Source organism: Cynocephalus volans, chromosome 15, assembly GCF_027409185.1.
Source record: "Cynocephalus volans isolate mCynVol1 chromosome 15, mCynVol1.pri, whole genome shotgun sequence".
Classification (NCBI taxonomy): domain Eukaryota; kingdom Metazoa; phylum Chordata; class Mammalia; order Dermoptera; family Cynocephalidae; genus Cynocephalus; species Cynocephalus volans.
Window position 1 is genome coordinate 84,763,541 of NC_084474.1, and position 23,311 is coordinate 84,786,851.

The following is a 23,311-nucleotide window of genomic DNA, read 5'->3' on the forward strand; positions in this document are numbered from 1 at the left end:
TAAAAATCAATGCTCATTTGATTTGACAAAACAAGCCACATATTTTCAATGCATTAAAAATGCTTTTCTGCCTATATACATTTTAAATCTATCCCTCAGTGGTTCATATTCTGTATGATCCTAAAAGCATTTGGGGAGAGAAAAACTATTCAGACAATTGCAATGCAATGTACTAAGTCCCGTGATAGAAGTGACACCCAGTGTTGGGGACTCACAATCCAGCCAGGTAGAGGTAAGTGTCAGCTTTTTGAAGAAGGTGAGGACTGGAGTATAGTCTGAGGAGAGTTTAGGACTGAGACTAACAGAAAAGGGGACAAAGGATCTAGGCAGAGAGGCGAGAAAGAAGGTTGGATGGTCTTCATTCAGCCAGTCAGTATGTCTTGATATTTCTCCTTCCAACATGCCTTTTCTGTCCTTTTATTTTTTCCATTCACGGTACCAATATGTGATAGTCTGATACTGGTTCCCAAAGATGTGTCCAGCCCCAGTCTCTAGAATTGTGAATGTTACCCTAAATGGTAAAGTTTCTGTGGATGTGAATGAGTCAAGGATCTTAAAATGAGGAGGCCATCCTGGATTTTCAGGGTGTCCTAAACACCATCACAAGTGTCCTTATAAGAGATAGGTTATGACGGTGTCAACTTGACTAGATTAAGGAATACCTAGAAACCTGGTAAAGCAATATTTTTGGGTGTGACTATGAGGATGTTTCCAGAAGAGATTAACATGTAACCTTGAATGGATGGGATGGGAAAGATATGACTTCAGTACGGGCAGACACTATCCAATCTGCTAGAGGCCTGGAGAGAACAAAGTGGAGGAAAAGGCAAATATCCTGTTCTATCAGCTAGAGCTGGGATACAGTCTTCTCTCCTGTCTGTGGACATTGGAACTCAAGGCTCTTCAGCCTTTGAACTCCAGGACTTACACCAATGGCACCACCAGCTCTCAGGCTTTGGACAGGGACTAAGAATCACACCATTGGCTTCTCTGGCTCTGAAGCTTCTGGACTTGGAATGAACCATGCTACTGGCATTCAGTTTGCAGATGGCCTGTGGTAGGACTCCTAAGCCTTCACAATTGCATGAGCCAATTCCCCTAATAAATTTCCTCTCACATATTTATATACGCATCTTATTGGTTCTGCCTCTCTGGAGAACCCTACATGATACATAGGTAGAGGGAGATTAGACACACACAGAAGACAGAAAGTGGTGTGATGAAGGAAGCAGAGAGAGAGAGAGAGATGAAATGCTACATTGCTGGTTCTGAAAATAAAGGAAGAAAAGGTCACAGCCAAGGAACATAGAAGTCTGGCCTTGCCAAGACCTTGATTTCACTTCGGTAAAACTGATGTTGGACTTTCGGCCTTCAGAACTGTGACAAAATACTTTTCTCTTGTTTTAAGCCACCAAATTTGTGGTAATTTGTTACAGCAGCCATAGGAAACTAATACACACTACCTAACATCTAACATTTGAGAAGTATGCCCCATTTCACCTGCCTAAGCCACCTCTTCAAAGGCACATCTACATGTACTTAGTTCCTCTCAACCTTAAAAGCAGCTTTCCTTAGTGGTTAGGAATACCTAATATTTAGACTGAACTTCCTGGGTAAATCTGAGCTCTACCACTTACTAGCTTTGTGACCTTGAGAAAGTTACTTTGCATCTCTGTGCCTCCCTTTCCTACCTTATACGGCTGTTGTGAGGATTAAATGAGCAAAATGCTAAATTAAAGCATGAAACAAGGCATGTATTAGATTAATGTTTGCTACCACATTTGTTATAATTTCATCTGCCACTTTTCTGTTTTTATACTTTCCTCCATTTTAAAAAGGAACTTCTATTTTGAGGTTAGGAGTTTGGGAATTCATTTGTATGATACAAGTTAATTATCGACTTGATTTGTTCAACAAGCAGATAAGCTTTGTGGAGACAAAGATCATGGTGGTGGGATTAGGGGTGAAATAGACATAAAAATCCAGAATACAGGGTGCAATAAATTAGGTGCTCAACAGCAGCAAGTGTCGAACACTTGGAGTGCAGAGAGGGAGAAGTTTGTGGTAATAGCCATGAGGTCAATGACAATGGCCGTCTTGGTCCTTACTCTATCCCTGGTCCTGGCAGTGTGCTTGACAAATAGTGCATATTTAACAAAAGTGTGTTGGAAGAAAGAAAATAGCAGAGATGAAGGGATGGAGTAAGAAAATTAGGAAGGAAAATGGTGATCAAGAAAGGATGTATGATAAAGCTAACATTTGAACCAAACCTTGAAAGATATGTTGCAGTACTACTAGTAATATTAATAGTAATACTAATTTTTTAGTGCTAATTGTGGGCCAGAAACAAGTTCTAAAAATCTCTTCAAGTCCTAGCTCATTTATTCCTCACAAATCCTATGAGGTAGATAATATTATTAGATCGATTTTACTGATGAAGAAATAGATGAACAAGAGGTTAACTCATATTGCCTATTGGTAGGCAGTAGAGCTGGGATACAAACCAGGCACAGTAGCTACAGTATCCACATGCTTACACACTGAACTTGACTGTCGCATAGGCCATGGTGTGATCAGAAAGGGATAAGCAGCTCGAACGGCTGATATAGAGAAAAATAGATAAAATTAGGAAAAAATGTAATAGAGGATATGTAAACAGTGTAGGAATAGATTATTCAGAGTCTTGACTATATGTATTTTGTGTGTGTTTTCGTAATGACATTAAGTCATTAACATATTTACTTATGTGCTGGTTGCCTTGTTAAAAAGTTGCAGGTTCTGAGCAGGTAGAGACTATGTATCATTTATGTTATTATTTACCATAGCATGTCATGTTATATGTCATGTGTTGTACAATTTGCATTGTACATAATATGTGCTCAGTAAATGGAAAACAATCAAATATTCCATCAACTAACCATAGTAGATATACTCTTTTAAGGCACAATATTCCCATATATATGCATTTTACTCATTAACTTTTGTCTCTTCTTTCTGTCTACTTATGAACCTCTGCATCTAGCATTTTGAAGTGCTGACCCAGTAAATGGTCTATAATAAATCCTCAATATATTGTTTTTTAAATATTATAAATTAAGGATGACACAACACAAATGCAAAAGAACTGAATGAGCATAGAGAAGAAAATCAAACAATGACTAAAAAATTCTCAGTTGGGGCTATGTGACCTTGCAAAAATTGCTTTGCTTCTCTGGGACTCAGTTTCCTCAACTAATAAAATAAGAATATAGTTTAAATGTGATTCACAATCCTAAGATCCTATCATTTAAAGAGTGTAAGTTTATTTTTTAATCTTTTAAATTTCAGGTAAAACGTAAGAGGCCAAGAAGGAGGCCTCCTTTTATCAAAATTACAAACCATCTTATTAGTAGTACACAGACATCAAAAGACAAAACTGGTTTCTCTGAGAAACCATCCCCTCCTGCCACTGCTTAATGAAGACACAAGAGCGTTGGGATGCCAGAGGCAGCTATTACAGGTTATTAACTTCTTTCCAGTTAAGGGCACACATTCTAATTTGCATTTCTGAATATGCATGAGCAGCTTTCAACTAAAAGAGAATTTTGCCAGTTGTGACAAGGCCTTTACCAAAACTGTGACACAAGTGTTAAGTAATCAGGAAGTAGAGTTTCCTTTCTCAACAGGAAGGTTGAAGATCTGGCAAGCTTTCCTGTTGGCTCTGTGGGTGAGTGTCTCATTTTCTAACAATCATCTAAAACAAAATCAGTTTAGACTGGCTTCCCTCTGTACTAGGGTCATTGTGACATGGCTAACAATTTCTGCTTCATATGACGGAGGAAAGAATACTGAATTGTGTAATTGGCTGAAGGACCAGGGTATAGATCATAGATCTGCCATTAACCTCCTGTCTCACCAAGCAAGACACTAAACATTTTAGAACCTAAATTTCCTGGTATGAAATTAGAACAATTACGCCAACTCAGTAATTGTCTGAGAAAAAGAAAACTGCGACAGCACTTGAAAGTCTGAAGGATCATCAAATCCAATGGATTTTTACTAATACACAAATATAGAATTGTATTATTACTGGCCTCCAGAATGGATTGGAATGAAAACAATGTTGTTTATTGTTCAAAAAGTGAGTTAGGTTGGTATAGAAAGTAAAACATTATCCACAAAAGACAATCTGTAAGAGTTAGTTATAGCAGTGTAAGTACCAGACCAGGAAGTAAGACTATAGACCAATCCATTATAGAAATGCCAAAGTATATCACAAGGGTGTCTCCAAAGCCTATTATGATGACTTGTTAGGGTCACTAAACATTGAGACTCACAAAACCATCCAAAGCCGAACATGGCATCAAGTTTGCTTAGAAAGATATAGTACAACAACCAGGGTTTGCTAGCAATACAGCACCAGGAATTTCTTTTCTGTAGGAGAAAGCTATTTAACCCTCCAGATGATGATACAGATGCCAGGAAATAAGATCCACATTGAACAGGTATGGGAGACTTGGTTTCAAAATTTCATGTGCCATGTAAGCCAGTATCTTATAACAATTCCATAGGTATGGCTTCCTGGGTCATCACAGAGATGTGCCCAGTCACAAAGGCACTGACTGTACTCACGGAAGTTCAAAGCCATGGAATGCCAATCAGGTATGTATAGTTCTCCAAGTTCAGGTGCAGTTTACCATTCAGGGGGTATCTTTACCTTAAGAAACATTGTCTGATATCATAGTTGACATTCTTATCCTTATTAGATACCAAGGGAACTCAATGAGACAATCAACTGGAGATCAAACTCTTATGCAGTAGGGGGAGTCTACTGCTAACTCTATACCCATAGTTACCTAGGACAACAGTCTTTATTAGCAACAATTTTTGTTCAAGTCCACATCATTTCTTACCTGAATGACTGCCAAGCCATATCATGTGTCTTCCTCTTTCACATTCCATTCTCCAAAAGTTGGTAGAATGGTCAATATAGGATAAATCCAATTATGTCATTCCTCTGGTTAAAACTCTTCAAAGGCAGTTAAACTTCCTGTACAGGGGAAGCACTTCAAGAAGCCCTTCCAGAATGGCAGAATAAGGACATCTGAATATTCATTCCTCTATAAAAGCAATAATGACACCAGCAAAAAGGTCAAAATTAACTTTTGTGGAAACCTAGAAATGAACCAAGGCCTTGCAACAATCCAATGAGCATTTATAACATTTATTAAAGAAAAATAGCTGAATCCTGGTAAGAATAGAGAGCTTTATTGAATTTTAATTTGTTCTATTTCCATCACTTTATCCCCAGTAGCACAGTAGCCTTGAAAACAAGCAAACTCACAGCCATGGGAGCTAAGAAAACCAACAGACTAGTAGCCATTGAGGCAAAATTGTTATGGATCTAAAAAAAAGAAAAAAGAAGTCCTGTCCACAGAGAATTGTCACTATTTGACCTATCTGGAAAATCCCTGCCCTGGAACAGCCCCATTGATGGGGCTTAACTTTTATTTGATCTGACTCAGAGCCACCAGTGGAAAAGGACCTATTCTCACAGCATTTGTTGAAAATGTCAGAGGCAGTTGTTTAACATTACAGATTTTGAGGCTGCATTACAAGTTGGGGCAAATGTGAGGCTGGGTAAAAAACGTAAAATGAAAATCTTGGAAATGAGATGATCATAAAGCCTTTGAAAAGCTCCAATATATTTCTGGCCACTTCCGTTTTCAGGGCCCTAATCGTTTACCTCTAGCTGACCTTTAGGCTCTGCGCAAGCAAGTGGTAGTGTCAAGTTCCAGAGCTTAGAAGGAGTGTGCCAACAAAAACATAGAATATTTTGACCCAGGGGATACTTATTGATTTAAGGCAATTAAGGGTTTTACTTTCCAATCATTAGCTGACCACAAAGCTAACCAATTAGTGATATTTCAGTGGCTGCACACAACAAAGAAGACAGACTACAGAATTAGTACAGGAAATTCACTAGACAATCTATCAGCAAGAGCAGAAACAATTATCATAGAAAGCAACAATAATAAACCCTAGGGAGGTAAGAGAATTTGATTATCAAAGTTACGATATTACATTATTTTAAATATTTAGTTTTCAACAAAAATTAAGTGACATGGAAAGAAACAATAAATTATGGTGCAAACAAGAATAAAAAGACAGTCCATATAAACTGTCCCTGAAGAAGCCTGCACATTGAACTTACTAGAAGAAAAAACTTCAGTCTAATAAATATGTTTAAAAACTAAAAGAAACCGTGTTGAAAGAAATAAAGGAGAGTATGAAAACAATGTCTTCCCGAATGGAGACTATCAAAGAAGAGAGAAAATTTTAAAAGGAATGAAACAGAAATTTTGGAGTTGAAAAGTAGAATGACTTAAATTTTAAAAATCGTGCAAAGGACACAACAGAATATTGAAGCTGGTAGAAGGAATAATCAGTGAACTTGAAGATAGGTCAGTTAAGATTACCCAGTGTGAATAAAAGAAAGAAAAAAAGTGAAGAAAAGAGAACAGAGCTTAATAAACTTATAGGGCACCTTCTCCCAAAGGCAGAAAAGAGAATGAGAGAGAAAGATTATTTAAATAAACAATAGCTGAGAACTTCTCAACTTTGAAGAAAAGCACTAATCTACACATTCAAGGATCTCAACAACCTACAAGTAGGATAAACTCAAAGAGATTCACACCTCTTTGTGAATCAAACATCACAGTAAATCTTTACATATTGTTATTAATGATAATAATATCTCCTAAAGAAGGACATTTTTTAAATATCAAAAGGGAAAAACAAAGAGAGAATCTTGAAAGCATCAAGAGAGAAGCACCTCATAATGTACAAAGAATCTGCAGTAAGATTAGCAGCTGATTTCTTATGAGAAACCGCGATGGCCAAAGGCAGTGGAATGACATATTCACTGCACTGGAAGAAAAAGAATATTACTTAAGAATTCTATCTCCAGCAAAATTATCTTTTAAAAATAAAGTAAAATTAAGACATTCTTATATAAAACTTATAGAACACCTCCCTAGAAGATCTGCCCTACAAAAAATACTAAAGGGAGTCCTTTAGACTGAGATGAAAGAACACTAGACAGCAGCTCTAATCAGAAGAAGAAATTAAGAACATCAGTAAAGGTCACTCACTATATAGGTGTCATAAAAGACAGTATAAATCTGTTTTTATTTGTAACTCTTCTACCTAATTTAAAAGTGTAACTCTTCTACCTAATTTAAAAGTAACTACACAAAGCAATAATTATATAAATGTGTCGATTGGCTTAAAATGTTTAAAGATGTCATTTATATGACAATAATAGCACAAAGGAGAAGAAAGGAAAGGAAACTATACTGGAGCAAAGTTTTGCACACTGTTGAAATTAAGTTGTTGTTAGTCTAAACTACATTAAGTTCTCTTTCCAGCTTTCAGACAGCTGTCTTCTCACTGTGTAATCACATGGCCTTTCCTTAGTGCTTGTGCGTGGAGAGAGGGGAGAGAGTGGGGAGGCAGAGAGTGAGTGAGAGAGGATATCTTGATCTTTTTACAGGGCCACAAACCCTACCAGATTTGGACCCCACCCTTATTACTTCCTTTAACCTTAGTTACTTACCTTCTAAAAGCCCTATCTCCAAATACAAGCACAGTCACATTGGAGGTTACAATTTCAACATATGAATTTGGGGGACACCTTCAGCCCACAGCAATGTATAACAGTATATCCTGTTATATTCTTGTGTAACTGTCATAAGTAGGTTCAAATATCAGTTCAGTCTGGCTCCACTTTTTTCTATGTTGCCTCATTTTGAAGCTGATGTCTCTGACCTTGCTCTTTGAGCTGAGTTTCAAAAGTCAGAAAAATATGTTAACTTATCAACAGCACTCCATAAATCAGCATCCATTTCCCCAGTCCTCTTGATTTGCATAAGGAGCCTCTTGTCCCAGCCTGACACTAGTAGAAATAGAAATGTACCAATTAAATGATTGTTCTGCTTATCAAAATCCTCACTGCAATATGTTGGGAAGGAAGCAATTTCCTTCTGTCTTATTTTCATGAATATACATACGATTGAAACATTGAAAGCAAATACACATTAGTCAGATTCTATACCTAACATAAAGGTGGGTCTAATTTATCTTTTATTTTAGAGTCTTAGGGGGAAAAAAACATTAACATAAAGAGATGACAAAGTCACCAAATATTTATATAACGCTTAACAGTTTAGAAAGAACATACATGTACTTTTCCTTTTTCCTTGCAAAGGAAGTGTTTTTGCTCTCATTACGTCATAGATAAGACTCTGAAATGCTGGTTTTCCCCAAGATAATTTAGCTGTTAAATCACCAGTGGGTTTAACTAATTCTATCCTCCAATTTTAGAGTCTGTGTTTCTCTCCTGTCACTAGCTGCCTCAAAAAATCAAAAATTTAATTTTTATTTTGCATTGCACTTTCTACATTATTTTGACACCTATTAACTTAATCTGTCTGCTCACAACAGTTCTGTGAGTCAGGCATAAGAAAATTGAGAATGAGGTTTTTTTCAGGGAAGGCCCCAATTGACAGAGTTTAATTCTGAGCATCACCAATCCGCCAACGTGGGATTCACAGCACCCAGGGCACAGACTGCTCATCACTCCTGGTGACTGGCAGACTCTGCTTCTTTCCCAGCCTTTCCTGTTTAAGGTTTATTCCTCTCTTAAGCTGCAGCTCCAGTCTCTAGTCCTTTGGGAAACTGAGCCCAACCACCAGTCACTGGGCTGGTTAAAGTGCCCCTCTCTGGGCATTTTTGGTTTTGTGTGTGTCTAATGAATTTCATAAATAGGGTGTGAAATGGCACTAACCATAAAGAAAAGAGTGACAAATACAGACTATATTTTAAACTTCCGGTCTTCAAAGGATACCACTGGGAAATGAAATGGCAAGGCAAGAACTGAGAGAAGATATTATACAAATAACTAGCAAAGGATATATATATACACACACACACACACACACACACACACACACTATATATATATATTTTTATATATATACATATATACACACATATATATACATACATACATATGTGTGTGTGTGTGTGTGTGTGTGTGTGTGTGTATAACTCCTACAAATCTGTAAAAAAATGAGAAACAACTTTGTGGAAAACGGGATAAAAGATTTGATAGGCACTTCAAAATCAAGCATACTCTAGAGTTCAATACACATGAAAATGTGCTTAAGCTCAGTATGGAAAAGCAAATTAAGATCATTATGAGAAACAATCTCATATTCAACAGAATGACTAAAATTTATAACTTCTGACAAGGTGTTGGTGAAAATGTAGAACTGGAACTCTCATAGTCTTTCATTGGAAATACATTTATAACCAGTTTGAAAATTAGCATTATTTCTTATGGTTGAACAATATAACTCCAATAATATAAAAATGTCATTCTTAGATATGTAAAACCAAATGAAATGAGTGCACCTTTGCACAAAAAGACATGTAGAAAATTGTTCGAATTAGAATTTGAACAATATGAAATAGCCAAAAACTGGGGGGAAAAAAGATTCCATCAACAATAGGATATATTAATTAAAGAGGGTTTTTCAAGATGGCGGTGGCTGCGGCGGCTGGCGCGGAGTAGCTGAGGTGGAAAAGGTGGCCACTGGGCCTCAGGCAGCCGGGAAACTTGTGGACCTTCCTCTCGCCATCTCTTAAGGGAGGACTGCTGCTGCTGACCGGTCGTGGGGGGTGACCGCCACTTTACCCCCGGCAGGAAAGTCTGCCTCATTTACAGGCAACAGCTTTGAAGTGTGGAGCAGGAAAAGAACTGTTTCTTAGCTGCAAAAGCGAGTCTCGAAACAGGGAACACAGCGCCAGGGCTGCTGTGGATGCAGACAGGATCCCGGAGGCCGGGGCCGCGCTGAAGGCAGCCAGCTGCCCTATTCAGGATTCGAGGTTTCAGGCCGGCATTAAAGAAGATTCCTGGGAGTGCCCGAGACGCGCCACGACTGAACAGCCCGAGGCAGCAGCGGACGAGAACTGGGAAAGGCGGCAAACCAGAGACAGAGAGAGCACCCAACCTGGCACAGCACTGTGAGTGACCCCTGGCACAGCTCTGTTCGGGGGGTGGATGCCAACGCACCTCCCGCCTGCACCACCAGGCCACTCACCGCCCCGGTGCTGCCTCCATTTTCCCAGGTCCAGGCAGCTCCGCCCAGCTCGGCCATCACTGAGCCCTCCCACTTGCTTGGCCTGGCGCGGGGCTTTCCAGAGCCTGCGGCCGGCCTCCGCTCCCACTCCCTCCACGGTTCTCTGGTGGGGCTGGTGGCGCGGGGCGTCCCCGTCCAGTGTCGGGAGGGCAAGGTAGTACGGGTGGGCCGACTGTCACTCCACCACACCCTGGACTCCGGCCCCAGGTAAACTCCCTGTTACTGGGAGGCAGATACCATCTCTGCGGCCACCAGTTTGGAAAAAAGCCTAACGAATTTCTGGTTGGGAATAGTGTGGTAGGAGAGTTACCAGGTCTGCTTGAACCTGCCGGAGACCAGGCTGCAGGTGGGCGCTAGACTCGGTTTATACTGGGGGGATACAAAGGTGAACAAGACCTGAGAAAGATCTACATAGTGCTAAAAAGGCACCCAGAGAGACCGGTCGTCTGTGCCTAGCAGAAACCTGGTAGACTTCCTGGGCGAGGTGGTGCCGAGCAGGGTCTTGAAGGCCCAGCTGATAGACGAGGGGTGCAGAAGACACGCCCCAGCCCAGCACAGTGCGCACAGAGTGGGGAGACGTGCGGCCAGGGAGGCGGAGACTCGACAGAAACCACACACCTGGTGGGGTCGCCACTGCATGATCTAACAGCCTGGGCCAGAGCACACGGAATAGGGAGAAGTCCTGCACAGGAAGTGAAAGCTCAACAGAGATCACACACCCTGTGGTACATGATCCACCAGCCCAGCAGAGTCCAAGCTGACCAGAAAGGTGGCTCCCCAGAGAAGCCCAAGACCCGAGGCAACCACACACACAAGGCACTAGAGGCCAACTGAGCAGTCAAGGAGGGAGCCATACGTAATTGGCAACCACAGCAACATCCTTGTTAGTCATTAGTCTCAAACCGGTGGACTGTGAAACCCCCTGCCACAATGAATAAACACCAAAAAAAAGATACCAGAAATACAAAAAATCAAGAAAGTACACCACCAAAAGTTAATAAATCTCAAACTCTAGATCCTATAGAACAAGAAGCCCTTGAAATAACTGATAAGGAATTTCGAGTGATAATTCTAAGGAAACTGAATGAGATACAAGAAAACTCAGCTAGACATCATGATGAAATGAGGAAAAGTATACAGGATCTGAAAGAGGAAATGTACAAGGAAATCAATGTCCTGAAAAACAATGTAGCAGAACTTGCTGAACTGAAGAAGTTATTCAACGAAATAAAAAACACAACGGAGAGTTTAACCAGCAGGCTTGTCGAAGTTGAAGAGAGAACCTCTGAACTTGAAGATGGGCTGTTTGAAATAACACAAGCAGACAAAAAGAAAGAAAAAAGAATCAAGGACATTGAAGAAAATCTGAGAGAGATATCAGACAACCATAAGAGATCAAATATCCAAGTCATGGGTATTCCAGAAGGGGAGGAAAATGGAGATTCCATTGAAAACATATTCAACAAAATAGCGGCAGAAAACTTCCCAGGTATAGGAAAAATCACAGATCTTCAGATCCAGGAAGCTCAACGATCTCCAAACGTATTCAACCCAAAAAGACCTTCTCCAAGACATGTCATAGTCAAATTGGCAAAACTCAGAGACAAAGAGAGAATCCTAAAAGCTGCAAGAGAGAAGTGTCAAATCACCTATAAGGGAGCCCCAATCAGGTTAACATCAGACTTTTCATCACAAATCCAAAAAGCTAGAAAGGAATGGGATGATATTTTCAAAATACTAAAAGACAAAGATTGCCAGCCAAGAATACTCTACCCTGCAAGGCTATCCTTCCGAAATGAGGGGCAAATAGTATATTTCTCAGACAAACAAAAACTGCGGGAGTTCACTACCACATGACCACCCTTACAAGAAATCCTCAAGGGAGTACTGGGTTTGGTTCCTGAAAAATAACTACCACTGCCATAAAAACCCAAGAAAAATCTAAACCCGCTAGTATAATAAAAATGGCATTCATGAAGAGAAAACAAGCTAACAAAAACACTATCTACAACCTAAGGAACCAACAAACACAGAAAACAAACAGTAAATCAGAAAGCAAGGAACAAAAGACACCTAAGACAACCAAACAACCAATAAAATGCTAGGAATAAATCAACACCTTTCAATAACAACTCTTAATGTAAAAGGCTTAAATTCCCCAATTAAAAGACACAGACTGGCTGACTGGATCAAAAAGCAGGACCCAACTATATGCTTCCTTCAAGAGACCCACCTCACCCATAAAGATTCACACAGACTAAGGGTGAAAGGATGGAAAAAGATTTACCATGCAAACAGAAAAGAAAAACGAGCTGGAGTAGCTATTCTTATATCTGACAAAATAGACTTTAAACTAAAAACCATAAAAAGACACAATGAGGGACACTACTTAATGCTAAAAGGACTGATCCATTAAGAAGACATAACAATCATAAATATGTACGCACCCAATGTTGGAGCAGCCAGATTTATAAAACAAACTCTATTAGACCTAAAGAAGGAAATAGACACTAATACCATAATAGCAGGGGACCTGAACACCCCACTGTCAATATTAGACAGATCATCTAGGCAAAGAATCAGTAGAGAAACACAAGATCTAAACAAGACTCTAGACCAATTGGAATTGGCAGATATCTACAGAACATTCCACCCAACAACCTCAGAATATTCATTCTTCTCATCAGCACATGGATCATTCTCCAGGATAGATCACATATTAGGTCACAAAGCAAGTCTCAATAAATTCAAAAAAATTGGAATTATCCCATGTATCTTCTCAGACCACAATGGATTAAAACTAGAAATTAATAACAAGCAAAACTCTGGAAACTATACAAACACATGGAAATTAAACAGCATTCTACTTAATGACATATGGGTCCAAGAAGAAATCAAGCAGGAAATCAAAAAATTTATTGAATCTAATGAAAACAATGATACATCATACCAAAACCTGTTGGATACTGCAAAAGCAGTATTGAGGGGAAAATTTATTGCATTAAATGCTCACTTCAGAAGAATAGAAAGATGGCAAGTGAACAACCTAACACTTCACCTTAAAGAACTAGAAAAACAAGAACAATCCAAACCTAAAGTTAGCAGACGGAAAGAAATCATTAAGGTCAGAGCAGAACTGAATGAAATTGAAAACCAAAAAACAATTCAAAAAATCAACGAATCAAAAAGTTGGTTTTTTGAAAAGATAAATAAAATTGACAAACCATTAGCATGGCTAACAAAAAAAAGAAGAGAGAAGACTCAAATAACAAAAATTAGAAATGAAAAAGGCGATATTACAACTGATTCATCTGAAATACAAGGAATCATTCGAGACTACTATCAACAACTACACGCCAACAAATTTGAAAATCTGGAGGAAATGGATAAATTTCTGGACACACACAAGCTCCCAAAACTGAACCGTGAAGACGTAGAAAATTTGAACAGACCAATAACAATAAAGGAGATTGAAGCTGTTATCAGAAGTCGCCCAACAAAGAAAAGCCCAGGACCAGATGGATTCACAGCAGAATTTTACCAAACATTCAAAGAGGAATTGACACCGATTCTTTACAAACTATTCCAAAAGATTGAAACGGATGCAAATCTCCCAAACTCATTCTATGAAGCAAACATCATCCTGATACCAAAACCAGGTAAAGATATAACCAAAAAGAAAACTACAGGCCAATATCCTTGATGAATATAGATGCAAAAATCCTCACTAAAATACTAGCAAACAGAATACAGCAACACATATGTAAAATTATTCATCGCGATCAAGTGGGATTCATCCCAGGGATGCAAGGTTGGTTCAACATACGCAAATCAATAAATGTGATACACCATATTAATAAACTCAAACACAAGGACCATATGATCATCTCTATAGATGCTGAAAAAGCATTTGATAAAGTTCAGCACTCATTCATGACAAAGACCCTCTATAAGTTAGGTATAGAGGGAAAGTATCTCAACATAATTAAAGCCATATATGCCAAACCCACTGCCAATATCATCCTGAATGGGGAAAAGCTGAAAGCTTTTCCTTTAAGAACAGGCACTAGACAAGGATGCCCACTCTCACCACTCCTATTCAACATAGTGTTGGAAGTACTAGCCAGAGCAATCAGAGAAGAGAAGGAAATAAAGGCCACCCAGATTGGAAAAGATGAAGTCAAACTGTCCCTGTTTGCAGATGACATGATCCTATATATCGAACAGCCTAAAACCTCTACAAAAAAACTCTTCGAATTGATAAATGATTTCAGCACAGTAGCAGGATACATAATCAACACACAAAAATCAGTAGCATTTCTTTTCTCCAATAGTGAACATGCAGAAAGAGAAATCAAGAAAGCCTGCCCATTTACAATAGCCACCAAAAAAATAAAATGCTTAGGAATTGAGTTAACCAAGGAAGTGAAAAATCCCTATAATGAGAACTACAAACCACTGCTGAGAGAAATTAGAGAGGATACAAGAAGATGGAAAGATATCCCATGCTCTTGGATTGGAAGAATCAACATAGTGAAAATGTCCATACTACCCAAAGTGATCTACAGATTGAATGCAATCCCCCTCAAAATTCCAAAGACATTTTTCTCAGAAATGGAAAAAACTATCCAGACATTTATATGGAACAATAAAAGACCACGCATAGCCAAAGCAATGCTGAGCAAGAAAAATAAAGCTGGAGGCATAACACTACCTGACTTTAAGCTATACTACAAAGCTATAATAACCAAAACAGTATGGTACTGGCATAAAAACAGACACACTGACCAATGGAATAGAATAGAGAATCCAGAAATCAACCCACACACTTACTGCCATCTGATCTTTGACAAAGGCACCAAGCCTATTCACTGCGGAAGGGACTGCCTCTTCAGCAAATGGTGCTGGGATAACTGGATATCCATATGCAGGAGAATGAAACTAGATCCACACCTCTCGCCGTATACTAAAATCAACTCAAAATGGATTAAGGATTTCAATATACACCCTGAAACAATAAAACTTCTTAAAGAAAACATAGGAGAAACATTTCAGGAAACAGGACTGGGCACAGACTTCATGAATACGACCCCAAAAGCACGGGCAACCAAAGGAAAAATAAACAAATGGGATTATATCAAACTAAAAAGCTTCTGCACAGCAAAAGAAACAATTAAAAGAGTTAAAAGACAACCAACAGCGTGGGAGAAAATATTTGCAAAATATATATCTGACAAAGGATTAATATCCAGAATATATAAGGAACTCAAACAACTGTACAAGAAGAAAACAAGCAACCCAATTAAAAAATGGGCAAAAGAGCTAAACAGGCATTTCTCTAAGGAAGATATCCAAATGGCCAACAGACATATGAAAAAATGCTCAACATCACTCAGCATCCGGGAAATGCAAATCAAAACCACATTGAGATACCATCTAACCCCAGTTAGGATGGCTAAAATCCAAAAGACTCTGAACGATAAATGCTGGCGAGGCTGCAGAGAAAAAGAAACTCTCATACATTGTTGGTGGGACTGCAAAATGGTGCAGCCTCTATGGAAAATGGTATGGAGGTTCCTCAAACAATTGCAGATATATCTACCATACGACCCAGCTATCCCACTGTTGGGAATATACTCAGAGGAATGGAAATCATCAAGTCGAAGGTATACCTGTTTCCCAATGTTTATCGCAGCACTCTTTACAATAGCCAAGAATTGGAACCAGCCCAAATGCCCATCATCAGATGAGTGGATACAGAAAATGTGGTACATCTACACAATGGAATACTACTCAGCTATAAAAACGAATGAAATACTGCCATTTGCAACAACATGGATGGACCTTGAGAGAATTATATTAAGTGAAACAAGTCAGGCACAGAAAGAGAAATACCACATGTTCTCACTTATTGGTGGGAGCTAAAAATTAATATCTAAATTCACACACACACGCACACACACACACAGAAACCAGGGGGGGGGGAAGAAGGTATAACAACCACAATTATTTGAAGTTGATACGACAAGCACACAGAAAGGACATTGTTGGGGGGGGAGGGAGAAGGGAAGGAGGTTTTGGTGATGGGGAGCAATAATCAGCCACAATGTATCTCGACAAAATAAAATTAAAAAAAAAAAAAAAGAAAAAAGAAATTAAAGAGGATGCAAAAAGGTGGACACACACACACAGAAAAAAAATGGGATATATTTATACACTGGAATACTATACTGCAATGAAAAGAAACAAAACCACCCCACATATATATGCCATAACATAAGTGGACCTTAATGAACATAACGTTAAGTAAAAGAAGCCAGACATTAAAATAATCAATACTGTATAATTCCTTTTGCATAAAATTCAAAATAAGACAAAATTAATCTGTTAGGTAAGGAGTCAGGATAGTTTTTACATTTTGGCCAGATGTGAGAGAGCTCCTAAGGTGACAGTATATTTTGTTTCTCCACCATGGTGACATTTATACCAGTGCATTTCTTGTGTGATAATTCATCAAACTGTAGACCTATAGTCTATGTGTGTGTGTGTGTGTGTGTGTGTGTGTGTGTGTGTGTATATATATATATATTTTTTTTGTATGTTACATTTCAATATGGACACAAGACAGCTAGTTAGGAAATAAGTTCTTTCGAGCTAGGCACCCATAATTAAATTAAGTTACTGCATGTTATCAAATGACTAGAAGAGTGGAGATTGAATGTCCTCAACACAAAGAGATGATTACATTTTATAATGATGAATATGCTAATTTTACTGACTCAATCATCACACATTGTACACCGGTATTGATATTCAACTCTGTACCCCACGAATTTGTATAATCAATTATGTTTCAATAAAAATAAATAACTAAACAAATAATTTTTTAAGTTTTTAAATATTTCACATTGATGCTAGAGGCATTCACATGTGCAATAAAATACTCGACAGTAGCAGTAATAGTTAGAGATGAGAACTGGAAGGAGACCTTAGATATCTTCTAGTTCAGTTTCCTCATTTTACCTAACAGAAAATGGAGGCTATGGATGAAGAGCAAGGACTGGATTTTGCTTGACCCTCATATCTTTTTTTCATATCCCAAAAAACTTTTCTGACCGATTTATATTATTAATTTTTCCCTGGGAGTTCATATAAAGCTATCTAACCTGTTTGGGAAAAGAATCAGTAGTCAAAGTATAATTGTGAGGACATGCACTCAGCCCCTGTGTCCTGGCTACTGGGCAGACATCCTCACACTTTCTGGGAAATCCCTTTCTTTACCTTGTTTCTGAGGTTGAGCTGACAGTGGAGATGTAAACTTGCAGAAAACAAAATAGAGAGCATGCCGAAATACTTAATTTATTTTTAAAATGCATTGAAAAACAAAAGGTAATACTAGATAAGGTAAGATAAGATATATAAAAAGACAGATCAAAGAGAAACATTATTAAGTGAAATTATGTGATTAGAAGAAATCTTCTATGAAAAGAAAGGACTCTGGGGTTAAAAACAAAAGCTTATGTGTTATATATTATTATCAAAAACAGTAGGACTACTAAATTTAAAAACCTAGATTTTTAGGGGGAAAATGTCAATGAACTAGTTAAAACATAACCAAATCTAATTGAGAATGCAAAAGTAAAAACACAAATGCAAAAACAATGACTTGTTTATATACACAGTAAATAACAAAGAATTGTGGAAGATTATTTTGCTTGACTCTATTAATGAAGATTTGGCCAGGTGGAAAAAGAAGCAATTTTCTAGGAAGGTACAGATGGCCAAACATCACTTCAAAAGGTGTAGAGCATTTGTAGAGCATATGCACAGACCAATCATCAAAGAAGAAAAAGAGACATTTGTCAAAAAAATCATCCTCTCAAGAAAACATTAGACCAAAATTGTACCCAGATGAAATATATTTTAGTTATCTGTTCTTTGATTCCAACTATGAAAAAAACAGATAACTAATATATATTTAAACTGTTTCAGAAGATAAAAGAAGGAAAAATTACAAAATATTTTTAAAAAGGTAATTAATCTAAGAAAGGTGATAAATGTTCAGGGGTACTTCCTTAAAAAGTGAGGGAGAGAAAGGGAGATGTTTTTAAATAATCTTAAAATGAAGTATGTCTTTCTAAGAAAGATAAAAACTATAGACCATTAATAAATTAATACATTTGACCTCATACGAGTTAATAACCTCTGCACATAAAAATAGTTATAAAGTTCAAAGACAAAAGACAAACAGGAAAGAAAATATTTCCAATATAATTCAATGTGTTACCTACACTAAGCAGAGTTCTTCTAAATAAATTAGAATCCACTAGGAAAATAGGCAGAGAATAAGAACAAAAATTTTACAGAAAAATAAATTTTGCTTTTAAAAACATGAACACATGCTACTGTTTGTCATAATTCTTAAAATGCAACTTAAAACACTAAGGGCTGCAAATTTTTATTTATTTGATAATCAAAGTTTATAAAGTTGGCATGAGGGAGGAAGTTATTAATGAGAAAGTAAATCAGTGTGGCCTCTAAACAAAAAATAACAGTAACAGCAAAAATCAAAGTTTACTGGCAAGTGTCATACTTGCCAGAGCCTCTGCTAAACGATTTACATGCATGGTCTCATTTAGTTTTCATCATAAACCTTTGAAATGAATGCTAATAATGTTCCCATTTTATGTGTGAGATATAGAATCTAAAACGTGGGTAATGGTATAGATTCTTAGTTTTCCTGATTAATCTTCTTTACTATTCATCAATAGCCTATGAAAAAAATAGTTTCCTGCTTTACGGGAAGTATTTAATCCTAAATATAAGAAAGCATGAAAACAAATGCTTTGTACAGAATTCTTCACACTGGACCAGCCAGAAGCTTTAGAGACACAGACCGCCAGTAGTTCACCCCACAGTAAACAGGGTATTTGGAAGCAGTGCAGAAAGCTGGTTACCACCAAGATAGAGGAGAGCACCCCTAACATGATAATAGTCTTCTGGTTCACACAGTATGACTCTTGATTTCTACACACTCATTCCAGTTCAACACAATTATTCCCCACTTAGAGGGCAAACCCTAAACCTTGGCAGCTCTCAAGTTTAGAATTTCAAAAGAACACCCAAGACCAACACCAAAAAAATGTTCCATTGCTTTCTGAATCAATATTGATTGAAATCAATTTATATGCCAAATGAGGTTTTGTAGAATGATTATGACTTAAATTCCTTAACCAGACTGTTAGTTCCTTGAGATTATACATAGCCTTATGCTTATTCATAGCATAGAGTCATTGCACTACAAGCATTTATTCATGTCTGGACAATGGATGGATGGATGGATGGAGAGAGAGAGGGAGGGAGGGATGGATTATCACAGAATTTTACTGAAAATAGGCAACTATGTATATTAGCTTGTAATATAAAATATAATACTTTTATGAAAGGCCACATGGTAGAAAACAACAGGTATAAGATTTAAAGCTCAGGAGAAAGGGGTATAAATTCAGATTCTTCTTCTTCCTGGTACTACTGCTCTCAACAATTTACATATATTCCATGAACTGCAGTCTCCCTGTCTTTAAAATGGAAAACACTAACACACTGTAGTTGTATTTTATGATGTGGTTAGTTTCTGAAGTCTGTGCATAAGACAAAACACAGAATTACTCTTGAAAGCCACAAATCACCCACAGAATATCATATGCATAGCTTCACGATACTTTATCATTTCTTTATACAGAGCCAATTTTTCCTTCAGTACTAAACAGTACTAAACAGATTGCTGAGTTTTCTTTGATTGAGTACCAGAAAAACAGCTCATATTTTGGAAGCGAATAGTACAAAAACACCTTTTTTGCTTTTATCTTTTGCCGAATATATGTGAAGTAATTTCAATAAGCTGATTGTGCATATGGTAAAATTCCTCTATATATGCTTTCTTTTTTTTTTAGGTAACAGCTTCATTGAGACACAAATGACATACCATAAAATTAACTATATTTTAATTAACCAAATTAACCATAAACTTAAATCATATACTTTAAATGGTAAAATTGTACAATTCAGTGGTTTTAATGGATTCACTAAATTGTGTAACAATCACCACTGTATAATTTTAGAACTGTCCCATGGCTGAGAAACTTACTGATTCATACACAAATAAAGATGACAATTCACTGAACAAATATTTACTGAGAAACTTCTATGTACGAAGCACTGTTCTAGGGGCTTAGGATATTCTCATGCTTCTGAGAGATTACAGACTGGCAGGATTCCACCAGTCTTCACTTCTGGCAAGTTTTTTGACATGATGCTTGGTATATTTGCCATCTTCACAGGTGAAGAACCCCAAATCTGTCCTTTCTCCCCTGCAGACTTGCAAGTAGGATTGGTCATCCTCTCTCTCTTTCCCCATACTTTTCTCTCTTCACAAGAAACAGATTTTCAAGGGACTTCCATGCCTGCCCATTTCTTTGTCTGTCTCTCCTTTTCTTTAAATGATATTTTTAGAAATATATGTAAAATACCAAGAAATCATGTCTGTGCCTCTGCCGTTCACCTCTCATGACTTACTTCATAAAGCTGGCTTTTTATGTTACTTTATATGTCTTATGAAGATTATACATATTTAGATATATATGTAATATAAAAGGAAAGAAATCCCATACCCGTTAGCAGTCAATCCCCTTTGCCCCCTCCCTCAGCCCCTGAAAACCACTAATCTACCTTCTGCTTCTGTTGTTGTGCTTATTCTGGACGTTTCATATAAATGTGATCATATGATACGTGGCCTTTTGTGTCCTACTCTCACTTTACATGTTTTCAAGATTCATCCATATTGTAGGATATATCAGAAATTTATTTCTTTTTAGGGATGAATAGTATTCCATTGTATGGATAGACCATATTTTATTTATACATTTATCAGTTGATGGACATTTGGATTATATCCACTTTTTGGCTATTATGAATAATACTGCTATAACTATTCACATGAATTGTTTGTGTGGACATGAGTTTTTAGCTCTTTGGAGGAACTGCCAAACTGTTTTCCAAAGTGGCTTTACCATTTTACACAAATATTTGTTCTCTCATTTTATTAAAAAAGGGGGAAGGGTAATAGAAATATTTAAGTTGTTTGGCATGCTCTAACTTTTGATTTACTCAAAAGTATTGAGAGCTCTTTTGTTTGACAAACTTACATCAGGGTGAAACGAGTGGACTGTGATACCTCTGGCTACAATGACAAACACCCAAGGAAAGATACAAGATATATGAAAAATCAAGAAAGTACATCACCACCAAAGGAAATTAATAACTTTCAAGTGCTAGATCCTATAGAGCAGGAAGTCTTTGAAATGACAGACAAGGAATTTAGAGTAACTATTCTAAGGAAACTAAATGAGATACAAGAAAACTCAGTTAGACAACACAATGAAATGAGAAAAAATATACAGAATCTGAAAGAAGAAATATACAAAGAAATCAATGCCTTGCAAAAGAATGTAGCTGAGCTTGTGGAGCTGAAGGATTCACTCAACGAAATAAAAAACACAACAGAGAGTTTAACCAGCAGACATGAACAAGCAGAAGAGAGAATTTCTGACCTTGAAGACAAGCTGTTTGAATTATCACAGGCAGACCAGAAAAAAGAATCAAAAAAATTGAAGAAAATCTAAGAGAGACAACTGAAAACCTTTAGCACTCAAATATCCAAATCATGGTATTCCAGAAGGGGAGGAAAAAGGAAATGTCATTGAAAACATATTCAATAAAATAAAAGCAGAAAACTTCCCAGGTATAGGGAAAGTCACAGATCCCCAGATTCAGGAAGCCCAAAGATCACTAAACACATTCAACCCAAAAAGGTCTTCTCCAAGACATGTGATAATCAAATTGACAAAAATCAAAGACAAAGAGAGAATCTTGAAAGCTGCAAGAGAGAAGTGGCAAGTCACCTATAAGGGAGCTGCAATCAGAATATCATCAGACTTTTCCTCAGAAACTCAAAAAGCCAGAAAAGAATGGCATGATATATTCAAAACTATAAAGGACAAAAATTGCCAGCCAAGATTACTTTACCCAATAAGGCTATCCTTCCTAAATGAAAGACAAATAGTATATTTCTCAGAAAAACAAAAACTGCGGAGTTCACTACCACACAACAAGCCCTACAAGAAATTCTCAAAGAAGTACTAGGTTTGATACCACAAAAACAACCATCACTGTCATGAATATGCAAGAAAGAACAATATCTACAGCAAAACAAAAATGCTAACAATAGAGAAGAAGAATAGAATTTCTATCACCCAAGAAACCAACAAAAACAGAAGACAAACAGAAAATTAGAAAAAAAGGAACATAAGATGATACTTAAGACATCTAAACAAAAATCAGTAAAATGCTAGGAGTAAATCAATACCTTTCAATAATAACTCTAAATGTAAAGGGATTAAATTCCCCATTTAAAAGACACAGACTGACTGACTGGATTAAAAAGATGGACCCAACAATATGCTGTCTTCCAGAGACTCACTTGGCCTGTAAAGACATACATAGACTAAGAGTGAAAGGATGGAAAAAGATATATCATGCAAACAGAAATTAAAAAACAAGCTGGAATAGCTATTCTTATATCACATAAAATAGACTATAAAGCAAAAACCATAAAGAGAAATAAAGAAGTCCACTTTGTAATGATAAAAGGATATATCCATCAAGAAGACATAACAATCGTAAATATATATGCACCTAATGTTGGAGCAGCTAGGTTTACAAAGCAAACACTATTAGATCTAAAGAAAGAGATAGACACTAACACTATATTAGCAAGGGACCTGAACACCCCACTCTCATCATTGGACAGATCATCTAGGCAAAATATCAACAGAGAAACATAAGATCTAAACAATACTTTAGACCAATTGGACTTGACAGATATCTACAGAACATTCCATCTAACAACCTCAGAATATTGATTCATCTCATGAGCACAAGGAACATTCTGCAGGATAAACCACATGTTAGATCACAAAGCAAGCCTTAAAAAATTCAAAAAAAAAAATTAGAATTATTCCATGTATTTTTTCTGATCACAATGGATTAAAATTAGAAATTAATAATAA